At 45.2% G+C, this 21,089-nt stretch overlaps 1 protein-coding gene across 2 annotated transcripts in view; it reads right to left on the bottom strand.

Moving 5' to 3' along the window:
* LOC140125905 (ras-related and estrogen-regulated growth inhibitor) overlaps positions 1-21,089 on the bottom strand; it is a 102,976-nt gene that overhangs the window by 76,862 nt on the left and 5,025 nt on the right. The window contains exon 1 of one of the 2 annotated variants that reach the window (XM_072144802.1): positions 13,082-13,199. The exons of the other annotated variant lie outside the window; for it this stretch is intronic. The gene's annotated coding sequence lies outside the window, so the exon portion shown is untranslated. Of the gene's footprint in view, positions 1-13,081; positions 13,200-21,089 lie in introns of those variants that run through there. 2 annotated transcript variants of the gene reach the window in all.

Here is a 21,089-nt window from a genome sequence, read left to right as displayed (position 1 = left end):
AACACTGTATATACATATATACTGCACATACACTGTATATACATATATACTGCACATACACTGTATATACATGTATACTGCACATACACTGTATATACATGTATACTACACATACACTGTATATACATGTATACTGCCCATACACTGTATACACATATATACTGCACATACACTGTATATACATGTATACTGCACATACACTGTATATACATATAAACTGCCCATACACTGTATACACATATATACTGCACATACACGGTATATACATATATACTGCACATACACTGTATATAATTATATACTGCACATACACTGTATATACATGTATACTGCACATACACTGTATATACATATAAACTGCCCATACACTGTATACACATATATACTGCACATACACTGTATATACATATATACTGCACATACACGGTATATACATATATACTGCACATACACTGTATATAATTATATACTGCACATACACTGTATATACATGTATACTGCACATACACTGTATATACATATATACTGCACATACACTGTATATACATATATACTGCACATACACTGTATATACATGTACACTGCGAATATATACTGCACATACACTGTATATACATATATACTGCACATACACTGTATATACATGTATACTGCACATACACTGTATATACATGTATACTGCACATACACTGTATATACATATATACTGCACATACACTGTATACACATATATACTGCACATACACTGTATATACATATAAACTGCCCATACACTGTATACACATATATACTGCCCATACACTGTATATACATATATACTGCACATACACTGTATATACATATATAATGCACATACACTGTATATACATGTATACTGCACCTACACTCTATATGCATATATACTGCACATACACTGTATACACATATATACTGCACATACACTGTATATACATATATACTGCACAGACTGTATATACATATATACTGCACATACACTGTATATACATGTATACTGCACATACACTGTATATACATATATACTGCACATACACTGTATATACATGTACACTGCGAATATATACTGCACATACACTGTATATACATATATACTGCACATACACTGTAAATACATATATACTGCACATACACTGTATATACATGTATACTGCACATACACTGTATATACATATATACTGCACATACACTGTATATACATATATACTGCACATACACTGTATATACACATATACTGCACCTACACTGTATACACATATATACTGCACATACACTGTATATACATATATACTGCCCATACACTGTATATACATGTATACTGCACATACACTGTATATACATATATACTGCACATACACTGTATATACATGTATACTGCACCTACACTGTATACACATATATACTGCACATACACTGTATATACATATATACTGCACATACACTGTATATACATGTATACTGCACATACACTGTATATACATATATACTGCACATACACTGTATATACATGTATACTGCACATACACTGTATATACATATATACTGCACATACACTGTATATACATGTATACTGCACATACACTGTATATACATATTGTGAGACACTGAAGGGGTTAACTGTGGATGGGTGGTATGTTTCCCCTAGGTTTTGCTATTATGCAAGGACTTAGTGCTGAGGTTGTGTTGTCCAGCACCTTGGACACAGGTGATGGGAGCAGCCAATCAGTTTTTTTTTAACCTCTTAACGCTCAGCGTCCGATATATCGGACGCTGAGCTGATGCCGGTTCAGCTCAAGATCTGAGCCGAACCGGCATCGGAAAAGACGGGGTGCCGGCTGTGACTGATAGCCGGCACCCCAGTGTAACACCCGCGATCGGAGTTGTCTCCGATCGCGGGTGCTTAACCCGTTAAATGCCGCGGTCAGCGCGACCGCGGCATCTAACATGCATCTGGGGGGTCTTTCCCCCACGATCGCCCCCCCCCGAACCGTTTTCGGGGGGCGCCGATCGTTGCTATAGTAACTCTGGGGTCCGATCTGGACCCCAGAGTTACCTGCAAGAACTGCCAGTAAGATGGCGTCTGTGACGTCATCTTACTGGCACAGTGCCAGCCTATGCAAGTGTATAGGCTAACACTGATAATACTCTGCAATACATCAGTATTGCAGAATATTATCATGAAGAAGCAATCAGAAGATTGCTTCTTCATGTCCCATGGTATAAAAGTGAAAAAGTAAAAAAAAAAGTTATTCAATAAAAAAATAAAGTCATAAATCACTAAAAATGCCCCAAACCCCCAAAACATATAAAGAGACATATAACTCAAAAAAAAGTCTAAATCATAAGACAAACCCCACATATATAGTATCACCGCGTCCGTAACAACCCGTAGAATAAAAGTAAATCATTATTGAACCCGCACGATAAACGCCGTAAAAAAAAACTGTTATAAACCCTCCAAAAATTATGATTTTTACCTTTTCAATCCCACAAAAAATGCTATAAAATGTGATCAAAAAACCATATGTACTGCGACATGATACTGGTGCAAAGTACAACATGTCCCGCAAAAAACAAGCCATCAACCAGCTCCGTAGCCAAAAAAGTAACAATGTTATGCCACTTGGAAGACGGCAATACATAAATGATAGATTTTTCCCCACATTAGGGTTTTGTTTGACAAATTTAGTAAAACGTAAGAAAATATATTCATGTCTGGTATCCCCGTAATCGTATCAACCCATAGAATAAAGATAACAGGATTATTAGGCTATACGGTGAACACCAAAAAAAAAAGAAGTAAAAAATCCAGTACAGAATTGATGCTTTTCTACTCCTGTCCTCAAAAAAAGTTCCTAAATTTTCAACAATAGGTGATACAAACCCAAAAATGGTAACAATGGAAAAAGCATCTCATCCCGCAAAAAAAATGGCATCACATGGCGAAAAAGTACTCAGGAGAAATTGCAGAACAAATTGTATGGTGGGTTTTCTCTTTTTATCTTTTGGAAATGTGTAAATTTTAGGGCTAAATGAACGTATAAGGGAACAATATGACCATTCTAAATTTCACCTCCATTTTGATTCAATTACTATGAAGATCTCAAGGGGTTAACAATCTTCGTAAAAGCTGTTTCTGATAGCTTGAGGGGTGCGGATTTGAAAATGGGTTGGTTATATAGGGGGTTTTGATGCTAAATATGTAAAATTTCATTCAAAACTGTATTTATCCCCAAAATAGTCAATTCTGAAAATCCGGAAAAGCGATATTCTATTTGTAAGCCGCGTGACATCAAAATAAATTATCCAGACATTTCAAAAATTATGAAAATGTAAAGTAGACAAATGGGAAATGTTATTCAGCAACTTATTTAGGCGGTAAATCTATCTGCCTGAAAACGCAATGATTTAGAATTTCGAAAATGGCAAATTTTTCAAAAAATTTATCATATTTTCTTTTTTTTGTAAATAAACGCAAAACTTATCAGCCAAAATTTACCACTAAAATGAAGTACAACATGTGGGGAAAAAACAATCTCAGAATCGTTTTGATAAGTAACAGTGTTCAAAAGTTATAACCGTATAAAGAGACGCAAGTCAGAATCCAAAAAATCGGGCTGAGCCTTAAGCTACAAAATGGCTGCGTCCTTAAGGGGTTAAAGCCGCTCAGCAGAGCTGGAAGTGTTGTTCTCTCTGGAAGGAGGCTGGAGAGCACGCAGCCCTGACCTCTGTGCCTGGAGAGCACGCAGCCCTGACCTCTGTGCCTGGAGAGCACGCAGCCCTGACCTCTGTGCCTGGAGAGCACGCAGCCCTGACCTCTGTGCCTGGAGAGCACGCAGCCCTGACCTCTGTGCCTGGAGCAGCACGCAGCCCTGACCTCTGTGCCTGGAGCAGCACGCAGCCCTGACCTCTGTGCCTGGAGCAGCACGCAGCCCTGACCTCTGTGCCTGGAGCAGCACGCAGCCCTGACCTCTGTGCCTGGAGCAGCACGCAGCCCTGACCTCTGTGCCTGGAGCAGCACGCAGCCCTGACCTCTGTGCCTGGAGCAGCACGCAGCCCTGACCTCTGTGCCTGGAGCAGCACGCAGCCCTGACCTCTGTGCCTGGAGCAGCACGCAGCCCTGACCTCTGTGCCTGGAGCAGCACGCAGCCCTGACCTCTGTGCCTGGAGCAGCACGCAGCCCTGACCTCTGTGCCTGGAGCAGCACGCAGCCCTGACCTCTGTGCCTGGAGCAGCACGCAGCCCTGACCTCTGTGCCTGGAGCAGCACGCAGCCCTGACCTCTGTGCCTGGAGCAGCACGCAGCCCTGACCTCTGTGCCTGGAGCAGCACGCAGCCCTGACCTCTGTGCCTGGAGCAGCACGCAGCCCTGACCTCTGTGCCTGGAGCAGCACGCAGCCCTGACCTCTGTGCCTGGAGCAGCACGCAGCCCTGACCTCTGTGCCTGGAGCAGCACGCAGCCCTGACCTCTGTGCCTGGAGCAGCACGCAGCCCTGACCTCTGTGCCTGGAGAGCACGCAGCCCTGACCTCTGTGCCTGGAGAGCACGCAGCCCTGACCTCTGTGCCTGGAGAGCACGCAGCCCTGACCTCTGTGCCTGGAGAGCACGCAGCCCTGACCTCTGTGCCTGGAGAGCACGCAGCCCTGACCTCTGTGCCTGGAGAGCACGCAGCCCTGACCTCTGTGCCTGGAGAGCACGCAGCCCTGACCTCTGTGCCTGGAGAGCACGCAGCCCTGACCTCTGTGCCTGGAGAGCACGCAGCCCTGACCTCTGTGCCTGGAGAGCACGCAGCCCTGACCTCTGTGCCTGGAGAGCACGCAGCCCTGACCTCTGTGCCTGGAGAGCACGCAGCCCTGACCTCTGTGCCTGGAGAGCACGCAGCCCTGACCTCTGTGCCTGGAGAGCACGCAGCCCTGACCTCTGTGCCTGGAGAGCACGCAGCCCTGACCTCTGTGCCTGGAGAGCACGCAGCCCTGACCTCTGTGCCTGGAGAGCACGCAGCCCTGACCTCTGTGCCTGGAGAGCACGCAGCCCTGACCTCTGTGCCTGGAGAGCACGCAGCCCTGACCTCTGTGCCTGGAGAGCACGCAGCCCTGACCTCTGTGCCTGGAGCAGCCAAGTGATTTTGTATAGTGGCGAGTTAGTGAACACCTGTATAGTTAGCACCCAGACGGGTAGGATTTTTGTTTATTTAACCCCTTAAGGACGCAGCCTGTTTGCAGGTTAAGGCTCGCAACTTTTTTTTGAAATTTGACCAGTGTCTCTTCCTGTGGTAATAACTTTTGAACACTGTTACTTATCAAAGCGATTCTGAGATTGTTTTTTCCCCACATGTTGTACTTCATTTTAGTGGTAAATTTTGGCTGATAAGTTTTGCGTTTATTTACAAAAAAAAGAAAAAAATGATGAATTTTTAGAAAAATTTGCCATTTTCGAAATTCTAAATCACCGCGTTTTCAGGCAGATAGATTTACCACCTAAATAACCTGCTGAATAACATTTGCCATTTGTCTACTTTACATTTTCATAATTTTTGAAATGTTTGGATAATTTATTTTGACGTCACGCGGCCTACAAATCGAATAGCGATTTTCCGTATTTTCGGAATTGACTATTTTGGGGATAAATACTGTTTGAAATCAAATTTTACATATTTAGCAACAAAACCCCCTATATAACCAACCCATTTTCAAATCTGCACCCCTCAAACTATCAGGAACAGCTTTTACAAAGATTGTTAACCCCTTGAGATCTTCATAGTAATTGAATCAAAATGGGGGTGAAATTTAGAATGGTCATATTGTTCCCTTATACGTTCATTTAGCCCTAAAATTTACACATTTCCAAAAGATAAAAAGAGAAAACTCACCATAAAATTTGTTCTGCAATTTCTCCTGAGTGCAGAGACCCCCCACATGTGGCTGTGACTTGTGTTATGGGGGCACAGCGAGGCGCAGAAGGGAAGGAGGGACCTGCAGCTGCCAGGATTTTAGTTTCCTCATTGGCCCCTTTTGAAGGCTATAAAATTTTCGCTTTTCCGTTATTGGGGCCATGTGGTGGCATTTTTTTTGCGGGACGAGATGCTTTTTCCAGTGTTACCATTTTGGGGTTGGTATCACCTATTGTTGAAAATTTTGGAACTTTTTTTGAGGTCATGAGTAGAAAAGCATCAATTCTGTACTGGATTTTTTACTTTTTTTTTTTTTTCGTGTTCACCGTATAGACTAATAATCATGTTATCTTTATTCTATGGGGCGATACGATTACGGGGATACCAGACATGAATATTTTTTCTTATGTTTTACTAAATTTGCCAAATAAAACCCTAATGTGGGGAAAAATCTATCATTTATGTATTGCCGTCTTCCAAGTGGCATAACATTGTTACGTTTTTGGCTACGGAGCTGGTTGATGGCTTGTTTTTTGCGGGACATGTTGTTCTTTGCAACAATATCATTCTGGAGTACAGATGTTTTGTTGATCACTTTTTATTGCATTTTTATTGGGATATAATAGGTAAAAATCATAATTTTTGGCGGGTTTTTGACGTTTTTTTTTTACGGCGTCCATCATATGGGTTCAATAGTTATTTAGTTTTATTCTATGGATTGTTACGGACGCGGTGATACTATATATTTGGGGTTTGTGTTATGATTTAGACTTTTTTGAGCGTTATATGTCTCTTTATATGTTTTGGGGCTTATGGGCATTTTTAGTGATTTATAAAGTAATTTTTTATTGAAAAACATTATTTTGTACATTTTTTACATGATCCACCATGGGATATGAACAAGCAATCATCTGATTGCTTGTTCTTGATAATACTCTGCAATACTAATGTATTGCAGGGTATTATCAGTGCCAGCCTATGCAGATGCATAGGCTGACACTTTGCCTTTAAGATGACGTCACAGACGCCATCTTAAAGGTAAACCCTCCAGGCTTCTCTGGGGTCCCGATCGGACCCCAGAGGAGCCAAAACAGCGATCGGCCCCCCCGAAAACGGTGCGGGGGGGGGGGGGCGATCGTGGGGTAAAGACCCCCAGAAGGCATGTTAAATGCCGCGGTCGCGTTGACCGCGGCATTTAACGGGTTAAACACCCGCGATCGGAGCCCACTCCGACCACAGGTGTTAGCCGGGGATGTAACCCTGAACCGGCATCGTCTCTGCGCCGTAGCTGTACTGCGCTGAGCGCTAAGGTGTTAATGCCTGAATGTGACGGCTATTTTATTTTGCTGCTACAATAAACGCAGGCTAGACCTGTTTTGGACTGTACTTTGGTGTCACTGTCTTGAACTGCATCACAGCACCCCGCTACCACGGTCTCTACTGGGCCAAATCCCCACAATATATACTGCCCATACACTGTATATACATGTATACTGCCCATACACTGTATATACATGTATACTGCCCATACACTGTATATACATGTATACTGCCCATACACTGTATATACATGTATACTGCCCATACACTGTATATACATGTATACTGCACAGACTGTATATACATGTATACTGCCCATACACTGTATATACATATATACTGCCCATACACTGTATATACATATATACTGCCCATACACTGTATATACATATATACTGCCCATACACTGTATATACATGTATACTGCCCATACACTGTATATACATGTATACTGCCCATACACTGTATATACATGTATACTGCCCATACACTGTATATACATGTATACTGCCCATACACTGTATATACATATATACTGCCCATACACTGTATATACATGTATACTGCCCATACACTGTATATACATGTATACTGCACAGACTGTATATACATATATACTGCCCATACACTGTATATACATATATACTGCCCATACACTGTATATACATATATACTGCCCATACACTGTATATACATGTATACTGCCCATACACTGTATATACATGTATACTGCCCATACACTGTATATACATGTATACTGCCCATACACTGTATATACATGTATACTGCCCATACACTGTATATACATGTATACTGCCCATACACTGTATATACATGTATACTGCACAGACTGTATATACATATATACTGCACATACACTGTATATACATATATACTGCCCATACACTGTATATACATATATACTGCACATACACTCTATATACATATATACTGCACATACACTGTATACACATATATACTGCCCATACACTGTATATACATATATACTGCCCATACACTGTATATACATATATACTGCCCATACACTGTATATACATATATACTGCCCATACACTGTATATACATGTATACTGCCCATACACTGTATATACATATATACTGCCCATACACTGTATATACATGTATACTGCCCATACACTGTATATACATGTATACTGCCCATACACTGTATATACATGTATACTGCCCATACACTGTATATACATGTATACTGCCCATACACTGTATATACATGTATACTGCCCATACACTGTATATACATGTATACTGCCCATACACTGTATATACATATATACTGCCCATACACTGTATATACATGTATACTGCACAGACTGTATATACATATATACTGCACATACACTGTATATACATGTATACTGCCCATACACTGTATATACATATATACTGCCCATACACTGTATATACATGTATACTGCCCATACACTGTATATACATGTATACTGCCCATACACTGTATACACATATATACTGCCCATACACTGTATACACATATATACTGCACATACACTGTATATACATGTATACTGCCCATACACTGTATATACATGTATACTGCACAGACTGTATATACATATATACTGCACATACACTGTATATACATATATACTGCCCATACACTGTATATACATATATACTGCACATACACTCTATATACATATATACTGCACATACACTGTATACACATATATACTGCCCATACACTGTATATACATATATACTGCCCATACACTGTATATACATATATACTGCCCATACACTGTATATACATGTATACTGCCCATACACTGTATATACATGTATACTGCCCATACACTGTATATACATGTATACTGCCCATACACTCTATATACATATATACTGCCCATACACTGTATACACATATATACTGCCCATACACTGTATACACATATATACTGCCCATACACTGTATATACATATATACTGCCCATACACTGTATATACATATATACTGCCCATACACTGTATATACATATATACTGCCCATACACTGTATATACATATATACTGCCCATACACTGTATATACATGTATACTGCCCATACACTGTATATACATGTATACTGCCCATACACTGTATATACATGTATACTGCCCATACACTGTATATACATGTATACTGCCCATACACTGTATATACATGTATACTGCCCATACACTGTATATACATGTATACTGCACAGACTGTATATACATGTATACTGCCCATACACTGTATATACATATATACTGCCCATACACTGTATATACATATATACTGCCCATACACTGTATATACATATATACTGCCCATACACTGTATATACATGTATACTGCACATACACTGTATACACATGTATACTGCCCATACACTGTATATACATGTATACTGCCCATACACTGTATATACATGTATACTGCACAGACTGTATATACATGTATACTGCCCATACACTGTATATACATATATACTGCCCATACACTGTATATACATATATACTGCCCATACACTGTATATACATATATACTGCCCATACACTGTATATACATGTATACTGCCCATACACTGTATATACATGTATACTGCCCATACACTGTATATACATGTATACTGCCCATACACTGTATATACATGTATACTGCCCATACACTGTATATACATATATACTGCCCATACACTGTATATACATGTATACTGCCCATACACTGTATATACATGTATACTGCACAGACTGTATATACATATATACTGCCCATACACTGTATATACATATATACTGCCCATACACTGTATATACATATATACTGCCCATACACTGTATATACATGTATACTGCCCATACACTGTATATACATGTATACTGCCCATACACTGTATATACATGTATACTGCCCATACACTGTATATACATGTATACTGCCCATACACTGTATATACATGTATACTGCACAGACTGTATATACATATATACTGCACATACACTGTATATACATATATACTGCCCATACACTGTATATACATATATACTGCACATACACTCTATATACATATATACTGCACATACACTGTATACACATATATACTGCCCATACACTGTATATACATATATACTGCCCATACACTGTATATACATATATACTGCCCATACACTGTATATACATATATACTGCCCATACACTGTATATACATGTATACTGCCCATACACTGTATATACATATATACTGCCCATACACTGTATATACATGTATACTGCCCATACACTGTATATACATGTATACTGCCCATACACTGTATATACATGTATACTGCCCATACACTGTATATACATGTATACTGCCCATACACTGTATATACATGTATACTGCCCATACACTGTATATACATGTATACTGCCCATACACTGTATATACATATATACTGCCCATACACTGTATATACATGTATACTGCACAGACTGTATATACATATATACTGCACATACACTGTATATACATGTATACTGCCCATACACTGTATATACATATATACTGCCCATACACTGTATATACATGTATACTGCCCATACACTGTATATACATGTATACTGCCCATACACTGTATACACATATATACTGCCCATACACTGTATACACATATATACTGCACATACACTGTATATACATGTATACTGCCCATACACTGTATATACATGTATACTGCACAGACTGTATATACATATATACTGCACATACACTGTATATACATATATACTGCCCATACACTGTATATACATATATACTGCACATACACTCTATATACATATATACTGCACATACACTGTATACACATATATACTGCCCATACACTGTATATACATATATACTGCCCATACACTGTATATACATATATACTGCCCATACACTGTATATACATGTATACTGCCCATACACTGTATATACATGTATACTGCCCATACACTGTATATACATGTATACTGCCCATACACTCTATATACATATATACTGCACATACACTGTATACACATATATACTGCCCATACACTGTATATACATATATACTGCCCATACACTGTATATACATATATACTGCCCATACACTGTATATACATATATACTGCCCATACACTGTATATACATATATACTGCCCATACACTGTATATACATGTATACTGCCCATACACTGTATATACATGTATACTGCCCATACACTGTATATACATGTATACTGCCCATACACTGTATATACATGTATACTGCCCATACACTGTATATACATGTATACTGCCCATACACTGTATATACATATATACTGCCCATACACTGTATATACATGTATACTGCCCATACACTGTATATACATGTATACTGCCCATACACTGTATATACATGTATACTGCCCATACACTGTATATACATGTATACTGCCCATACACTGTATATACATGTATACTGCCCATACACTGTATATACATGTATACTGCCCATAGACTGTATATACATGTATACTGCCCATAGACTGTATATACATGCATACTGCCCATAGACTGTATATACATGTATACTGCCCATACACTGTATATACATGCATACTGCCCATACACTGTATATACATGTATACTGCCCATACACTGTATATACATGTATACTGCCCATACACTGTATATACATGTATACTGCCCATACACTGTATATACATGTATACTGCCCATACACTGTATATACATGTATACTGCCCATACACTGTATATACATGTATACTGCCCATACACTGTATATACATGTATACTGCCCATACACTGTATATACATGTATACGGCCCATACACTGTATATACATGTATACTGCCCATACACTGTATATACATGTATACTGCCCATACACTGTATATACATGTATACTGCACAGACTGTATATACATATATACTGCACATACACTGTATATACATATATACTGCCCATACACTGTATATACATATATACTGCACATACACTGTATATACATATATACTGCACATACACTGTATACACATATATACTGCCCATACACTGTATATACATATATACTGCCCATACACTGTATATACATATATACTGCCCATACACTGTATATACATATATACTGCCCATACACTGTATATACATGTATACTGCCCATACACTGTATATACATGTATACTGCCCATACACTGTATATACATGTATACTGCCCATACACTGTATATACATGTATACTGCCCATACACTGTATATACATGTATACTGCCCATACACTGTATATACATGTATACTGCCCATACACTGTATATACATGTATACTGCCCATAGACTGTATATACATGTATACTGCACATAGACTGTATATACATGTATACTGCCCATAGACTGTATATACATGTATACTGCACCTACACTGTATATACATGTATACTGCACCTACACTGTATATACATGTATACTGCCCATACACTGTATATACATATATACTGCACATACACTGTATATACATGTATACTGCCCATACACTGTATATACATGTATACTGCCCATACACTGTATATACATGTATACTGCCCATACACTGTATATACATATATACTGCACATACACTGTATATACATATATACTGCACATACACTGTATACACATATATACTGCACATACATTGTAAATCCTCTGTTAGCTGCGACACAGTCTCTGATGACATTAAACAAACACATTAAGGTGCAGCCTGACATTGGTAATAAATCTATAATTTTCATATATATTATATACATTCAAGCTTCATCACTCCCATCATCCCCACGCATCCTCTCACCTCATCCTGCAGCTGTGGCTCCTCAGATGTCAATGCTGCAAGTGGGGGTCAATGAGTGGGAGGCTGAGCAGCCCCTGCTACAGGGAGGACTGCTGCCCCTGCTGGACACTATGGAGAAGACACCACCAGCACATCTACATCCTGTGCTACAGGGAGGACTGCTGCCCCTGCTGGACACTATGGAGAATACATCACCAGCACATCTACATCCTGTGCAACAGGGAGGTGTGCTGCCCCTACTGGACACTATGGAGAATACATCACCAGCACATCTACATCCTGTGCTACAGGGAGGTGTGCTGCCCCTGCTGGACACTATGGAGAATACATCACCAGCACATCTACATCCTGTGCTACAGGGAGGTCTACTGCCCCTGCTGGACACTATGTAGAATACACCACCAGCACATCTACATCCTGTGCTACAGGGAGGTCTGCTGCCCCTGCTGGACACTATGGAGAAGACACCACCAGCACATCTACATCCTGTGCTACAGGGAGGTCTACTGCCCCTGCTGGACACTATGGAGAAGGCACCACCAGCACATCTACATCCTGTGCTACAGGGAGGTCTGCTGCCCCTGCTGGACACTATGGAGAATACATCACCAGCACATCTACATCCTGTGCTACAGGGAGGTCTACTGCCCCTGCTGGACACTATGGAGAATACATCACCAGCACATCTACATCCTGTGCTACAGGGAGGTCTACTGCCCCTGCTGGACACTATGGAGAAGACACCACCAGCACATCTACATCCTGTGCTACAGGGAGGACTGCTGCCCCTGCTGGACACTATGGAGAAGACACCACCAGCACATCTACATCCTGTGCTACAGGGAGGTCTGCTGCCCCTGCTGGACACTATGGAGAAGACATCACCAGCACATCTACATCCTGTGCTACAGGGAGGTCTGCTGCCCCTGCTGGACACTATGGAGAAGACACCACCAGCACATCTACATCCTGTGCTACAGGGAGGACTGCTGCCCCTGCTGGACACTATGGAGAATACACCACCAGCACATCTACATCCTGTGCTACAGGGAGGTCTACTGCCCCTGCTGGACACTATGGAGAAGACACCACCAGCACATCTACATCCTGTGCTACAGGGAGGACTGCTGCCCCTGCTGGACACTATGGAGAAGACATCACCAGCACATCTACATCCTGTGCTACAGGGAGGTCTACTGCCCCTGCTGGACACTATGGAGAATACACCACCAGCTCATCTACATCCTGTGCTACAGGGAGGTCTGCTGCCCCTGCTGGACACTATGGAGAAGGCACCACCAGCACATCTACATCCTGTGCTACAGGGAGGACTGCTGCCCCTGCTGGACACTATGGAGAATACACCACCAGCACATCTACATCCTGTGCTACAGGGAGGTCTGCTGCCCCTGCTGGACACTATGGAGAAGACACCACCAGCACATCTACATCCTGTGCTACAGGGAGGTCTGCTGCCCCTGCTGGACACTATGGAGAATACACCACCAGCACATCTACATCCTGTGCTACAGGGAGGTCTGCTGCCCCTGCTGGACACTATGGAGAAGACATCACCAGCACATCTACATCCTGTGCTACAGGGAGTTCTGCTGCCCCTGCTGGACACTATGGAGAATACACCACCAGCTCATCTACATCCTGTGCTACAGGGAGGTCTGCTGCCCCTGCTGGACACTATGGAGAAGGCACCACCAGCACATCTACATCCTGTGCTACAGGGAGGACTACTGCCCCTGCTGGACACTATGGAGAAGACACCACCAGCACATCTACATCCTGCGCTACAGGGAGGTCTACTGCCCCTGCTGGACACTATGGAGAAGACACCACCAGCACATCTACATCCTATGCTACAGGGAGGACTACTGCCCCTGCTGGACACTATGGAGAATACATCACCAGCACATCTACATCCTGTGCTACAGGGAGGACTACTGCCCCTGCTGGACACTATGGAGGAGACACCACCAGCACATCTACATCCTGTGCTACAGGGAGGTGTGCTGCCCCTGCTGGACACTATGGAGAAGACACCACCAGCACATCTACATCCTGTGCTACAGGGAGGTCTGCTGCCCCTGCTGGACACTATGGAGAAGACACCACCAGCACATCTACATCCTGTGCTACAGGGAGGTCTGCTGCCCTGCTGGACACTATGGAGAAGGCTCCACCAGCACATCTACATCCTGTGCTACAGGGAGGTCTACTGCCCCTGCTGGACACTATGGAGAAGATATCACCAGCACATCTACATCCTGTGCTACAGGGAGGTCTGCTGCCCCTGCTGGACACTATGGAGAAGGCACCACCAGCACATCTACATTCTGTGCTACAGGGAGGTCTGCTGCCCCTGCTGGACACTATGGAGAAGACACCCCCAGCACATCTACATTCTGTGCTACAGGGAGGTCTACTGCCCCTGCTGGACACTATGGAGAAGACACCACCAGCACATCTACATCCTGTGCTACAGGGAGGTCTGCTGCCCTGCTGGACACTATGGAGAAGACACCACCAGCACATCAACATCCTGTGCTACAGGGAGGTCTGCTGCCCCTGCTGGACACTATGGAGAAGGCACCACCAGCTCATCTACATCCTGTGCTACAGGGAGGTCTGCTGCCCCTGCTGGACACTATGGAGAATACATCACCAGCACATCTACATCCTGTGCTACAGGGAGGACTGCTGCCCCTGCTGGACACTATGGAGAAGACACCACCAGCACATCTACATCCTGTGCTACAGGGAGGACTACTGCCCCTGCTGGACACTATGGAGAATACATCACCAGCACATCTACATCATGTGCTACAGGGAGGACTGCTGCCCCTGCTGGACACTATGGAGAAGACACCACCAGCACATCTACATCCTGTGCTACAGGGAGGTGTGCTGCCCCTGCTGGACACTATGGAGAAGACACCACCAGCACATCTACATCCTGTGCTACAGGGAGGTCTGCTGCCCCTGCTGGACACTATGGAGAAGGCACCACCAGCACATCTACATCCTGTGCTACAGGGAGGTCTGCTGCCCCTGCTGGACACTATGGAGAAGGCACCACCAGCACATCTACATTCTGTGCTACAGGGAGGACTGCTGCCCCTGCTGGACACTATGGAGAATACACCACCAGCACATCTACATCCTGTGCTACAGGGAGGTCTGCTGCCCCTGCTGGACACTATGGAGAAGACATCACCAGCACATCTACATCCTGTGCTACAGGGAGGTCTACTGCCCCTGCTGGACACTATGGAGAATACACCACCAGCTCATCTACATCCTGTGCTACAGGGAGGTCTACTGCCCCTGCTGGACACTATGGAGAAGGCACCACCAGCACATCTACATCCTGTGCTACAGGGAGGTCTACTGCCCCTGCTGGACACTATGGAGAAGGCACCACCAGCACATCTACATCATGTGCTACAGGGAGGACTACTGCCCCTGCTGGACACTATGGAGAATACATCACCAGCACATCTACATCCTGTGCTACAGGGAGGTCTGCTGCCCCTGCTGGACACTATGGAGAAGGCACCACCAGCACATCTACATTCTGTGCTACAGGGAGGTCTGCTGCCCCTGCTGGACACTATGGAGAAGACACCACCAGCACATCTACATCCTGTGCTACAGGGAGGTCTACTGCCCCTGCTGGACACTATGGAGAAGACACCACCAGCACATCTACATCCTGTGCTACAGGGAGGTCTGCTGCCCTGCTGTACACTATGGAGAAGGCACCACCAGCACATCTACATCCTGTGCTACAGGGAGGTCTGCTGCCCTGCTGGACACTATGGAGAATACACCACCAGCACATCTACATCGTGTGCTACAAGGAGGTCTACTGCCCCTGCTGGACACTATGGAGAAGGCACCACCAGCACAACTACATCCTGTGCTACAGGGAGGTGTGCTGCCCCTGCTGGACACTATGGAGAAGGCACCACCAGCACATCTACATCATGTGCTACAGGGAGGACTACTGCCCCTGCTGGACACTATGGAGAATACACCACCAGCTCATCTACATCCTGTGCTACAGGGAGGTCTGCTGCCCCTGCTGGACACTATGGAGAAGGCACCACCAGCACATCTACATTCTGTGCTACAGGGAGGTCTGCTGCCCCTGCTGGACACTATGGAGAAGACACCACCAGCACATCTACATCCTGTGCTACAGGGAGGTCTACTGCCCCTGCTGGACACTATGGAGAAGACACCACCAGCACATCTACATCCTGTGCTACAGGGAGGTCTGCTGCCCTGCTGGACACTATGGAGAAGACACCACCAGCACATCTACATCCTGTGCTACAGGGAGGTCTGCTGCCCTGCTGGACACTATGGAGAATACACCACCAGCACATCTACATCCTGTGCTACAGGGAGGTCTGCTGCCCCTGCTGGACACTATGGAGAATACATCACCAGCACATCTACATCCTGTGCTACAGGGAGGTCTACTGCCCCTGCTGGACACTATGGAGAATACATCACCAGCACATCTACATCCTGTGCTACAGGGAGGTCTACTGCCCCTGCTGGACACTATGGAGAAGACACCACCAGCACATCTACATCCTGTGCTACAGGGAGGACTGCTGCCCCTGCTGGACACTATGGAGAAGACACCACCAGCACATCTACATCCTGTGCTACAGGGAGGTCTGCTGCCCCTGCTGGACACTATGGAGAAGACATCACCAGCACATCTACATCCTGTGCTACAGGGAGGTCTGCTGCCCCTGCTGGACACTATGGAGAAGACACCACCAGCACATCTACATCCTGTGCTACAGGGAGGACTGCTGCCCCTGCTGGACACTATGGAGAATACACCACCAGCACATCTACATCCTGTGCTACAGGGAGGTCTACTGCCCCTGCTGGACACTATGGAGAAGACACCACCAGCACATCTACATCCTGTGCTACAGGGAGGACTGCTGCCCCTGCTGGACACTATGGAGAAGACATCACCAGCACATCTACATCCTGTGCTACAGGGAGGTCTACTGCCCCTGCTGGACACTATGGAGAATACACCACCAGCTCATCTACATCCTGTGCTACAGGGAGGTCTGCTGCCCCTGCTGGACACTATGGAGAAGGCACCACCAGCACATCTACATCCTGTGCTACAGGGAGGACTGCTGCCCCTGCTGGACACTATGGAGAATACACCACCAGCACATCTACATCCTGTGCTACAGGGAGGTCTGCTGCCCCTGCTGGACACTATGGAGAAGACACCACCAGCACATCTACATCCTGTGCTACAGGGAGGTCTGCTGCCCCTGCTGGACACTATGGAGAATACACCACCAGCACATCTACATCCTGTGCTACAGGGAGGTCTGCTGCCCCTGCTGGACACTATGGAGAAGACATCACCAGCACATCTACATCCTGTGCTACAGGGAGGTCTGCTGCCCCTGCTGGACACTATGGAGAATACACCACCAGCTCATCTACATCCTGTGCTACAGGGAGGTCTGCTGCCCCTGCTGGACACTATGGAGAAGGCACCACCAGCACATCTACATCCTGTGCTACAGGGAGGACTACTGCCCCTGCTGGACACTATGGAGAAGACACCACCAGCACATCTACATCCTGTGCTACAGGGAGGTCTACTGCCCCTGCTGGACACTATGGAGAAGACACCACCAGCACATCTACATCCTATGCTACAGGGAGGACTACTGCCCCTGCTGGACACTATGGAGAATACATCACCAGCACATCTACATCCTGTGCTACAGGGAGGACTACTGCCCCTGCTGGACACTATGGAGGAGACACCACCAGCACATCTACATCCTGTGCTACAGGGAGGTGTGCTGCCCCTGCTGGACACTATGGAGAAGACACCACCAGCACATCTACATCCTGTGCTACAGGGAGGTCTGCTGCCCCTGCTGGACACTATGGAGAAGACACCACCAGCACATCTACATCCTGTGCTACAGGGAGGTCTGCTGCCCTGCTGGACACTATGGAGAAGGCTCCACCAGCACATCTACATCCTGTGCTACAGGGAGGTCTACTGCCCCTGCTGGACACTATGGAGAAGATATCACCAGCACATCTACATCCTGTGCTACAGGGAGGTCTGCTGCCCCTGCTGGACACTATGGAGAAGACACCCCCAGCACATCTACATTCTGTGCTACAGGGAGGTCTACTGCCCCTGCTGGACACTATGGAGAAGACACCACCAGCACATCTACATCCTGTGCTACAGGGAGGTCTGCTGCCCTGCTGGACACTATGGAGAAGACACCACCAGCACATCAACATCCTGTGCTACAGGGAGGTCTGCTGCCCCTGCTGGACACTATGGAGAAGGCACCACCAGCTCATCTACATCCTGTGCTACAGGGAGGTCTGCTGCCCCTGCTGGACACTATGGAGAATACATCACCAGCACATCTACATCCTGTGCTACAGGGAGGACTGCTGCCCCTGCTGGACACTATGGAGAAGACACCACCAGCACATCTACATCCTGTGCTACAGGGAGGACTACTGCCCCTGCTGGACACTATGGAGAATACATCACCAGCACATCTACATCATGTGCTACAGGGAGGACTGCTGCCCCTGCTGGACACTATGGAGAAGACACCACCAGCACATCTACATCCTGTGCTACAGGGAGGTGTGCTGCCCCTGCTGGACACTATGGAGAAGACACCACCAGCACATCTACATCCTGTGCTACAGGGAGGTCTGCTGCCCCTGCTGGACACTATGGAGAAGGCACCACCAGCACATCTACATCCTGTGCTACAGGGAGGTCTGCTGCCCCTGCTGGACACTATGGAGAAGGCACCACCAGCACATCTACATTCTGTGCTACAGGGAGGACTGCTGCCCCTGCTGGACACTATGGAGAATACACCACCAGCACATCTACATCCTGTGCTACAGGGAGGTCTGCTGCCCCTGCTGGACACTATGGAGAAGACATCACCAGCACATCTACATCCTGTGCTACAGGGAGGTCTACTGCCCCTGCTGGACACTATGGAGAATACACCACCAGCTCATCTACATCCTGTGCTACAGGGAGGTCTACTGCCCCTGCTGGACACTATGGAGAAGGCACCACCAGCACATCTACATCCTGTGCTACAGGGAGGTCTACTGCCCCTGCTGGACACTATGGAGAAGGCACCACCAGCACATCTACATCATGTGCTACAGGGAGGACTACTGCCCCTGCTGGACACTATGGAGAATACATCACCAGCACATCTACATCCTGTGCTACAGGGAGGTCTGCTGCCCCTGCTGGACACTATGGAGAAGGCACCACCAGCACATCTACATTCTGTGCTACAGGGAGGTCTGCTGCCCCTGCTGGACACTATGGAGAAGACACCACCAGCACATCTACATCCTGTGCTACAGGGAGGTCTACTGCCCCTGCTGGACACTATGGAGAAGACACCACCAGCACATCTACATCCTGTGCTACAGGGAGGTCTGCTGCCCTGCTGTACACTATGGAGAAGGCACCACCAGCACATCTACATCCTGTGCTACAGGGAGGTCTGCTGCCCTGCTGGACACTATGGAGAATACACCACCAGCACATCTACATCGTGTGCTACAGGGAGGTCTACTGCCCCTGCTGGACACTATGGAGAAGGCACCACCAGCACAACTACATCCTGTGCTACAGGGAGGTGTGCTGCCCCTGCTGGACACTATGGAGAAGGCACCACCAGCACATCTACATCATGTGCTACAGGGAGGACTACTGCCCCTGCTGGACACTATGGAGAATACATCACCAGCACATCTACATCCTGTGCTACAGGGAGGTCTGCTGCCCCTGCTGGACACTATGGAGAAGGCACCACCAGCACATCTACATTCTGTGCTACAGGGAGGTCTGCTGCCCCTGCTGGACACTATGGAGAAGACACCACCAGCACATCTACATCCTGTGCTACAG

This window comes from Engystomops pustulosus, chromosome 4 (assembly GCF_040894005.1).
Source record: "Engystomops pustulosus chromosome 4, aEngPut4.maternal, whole genome shotgun sequence".
NCBI classification, from domain to species: domain Eukaryota; kingdom Metazoa; phylum Chordata; class Amphibia; order Anura; family Leptodactylidae; genus Engystomops; species Engystomops pustulosus.
Note: the sequence above shows the minus strand (reverse complement) of the source record. Positions and strands in the feature narration are given on the sequence as shown.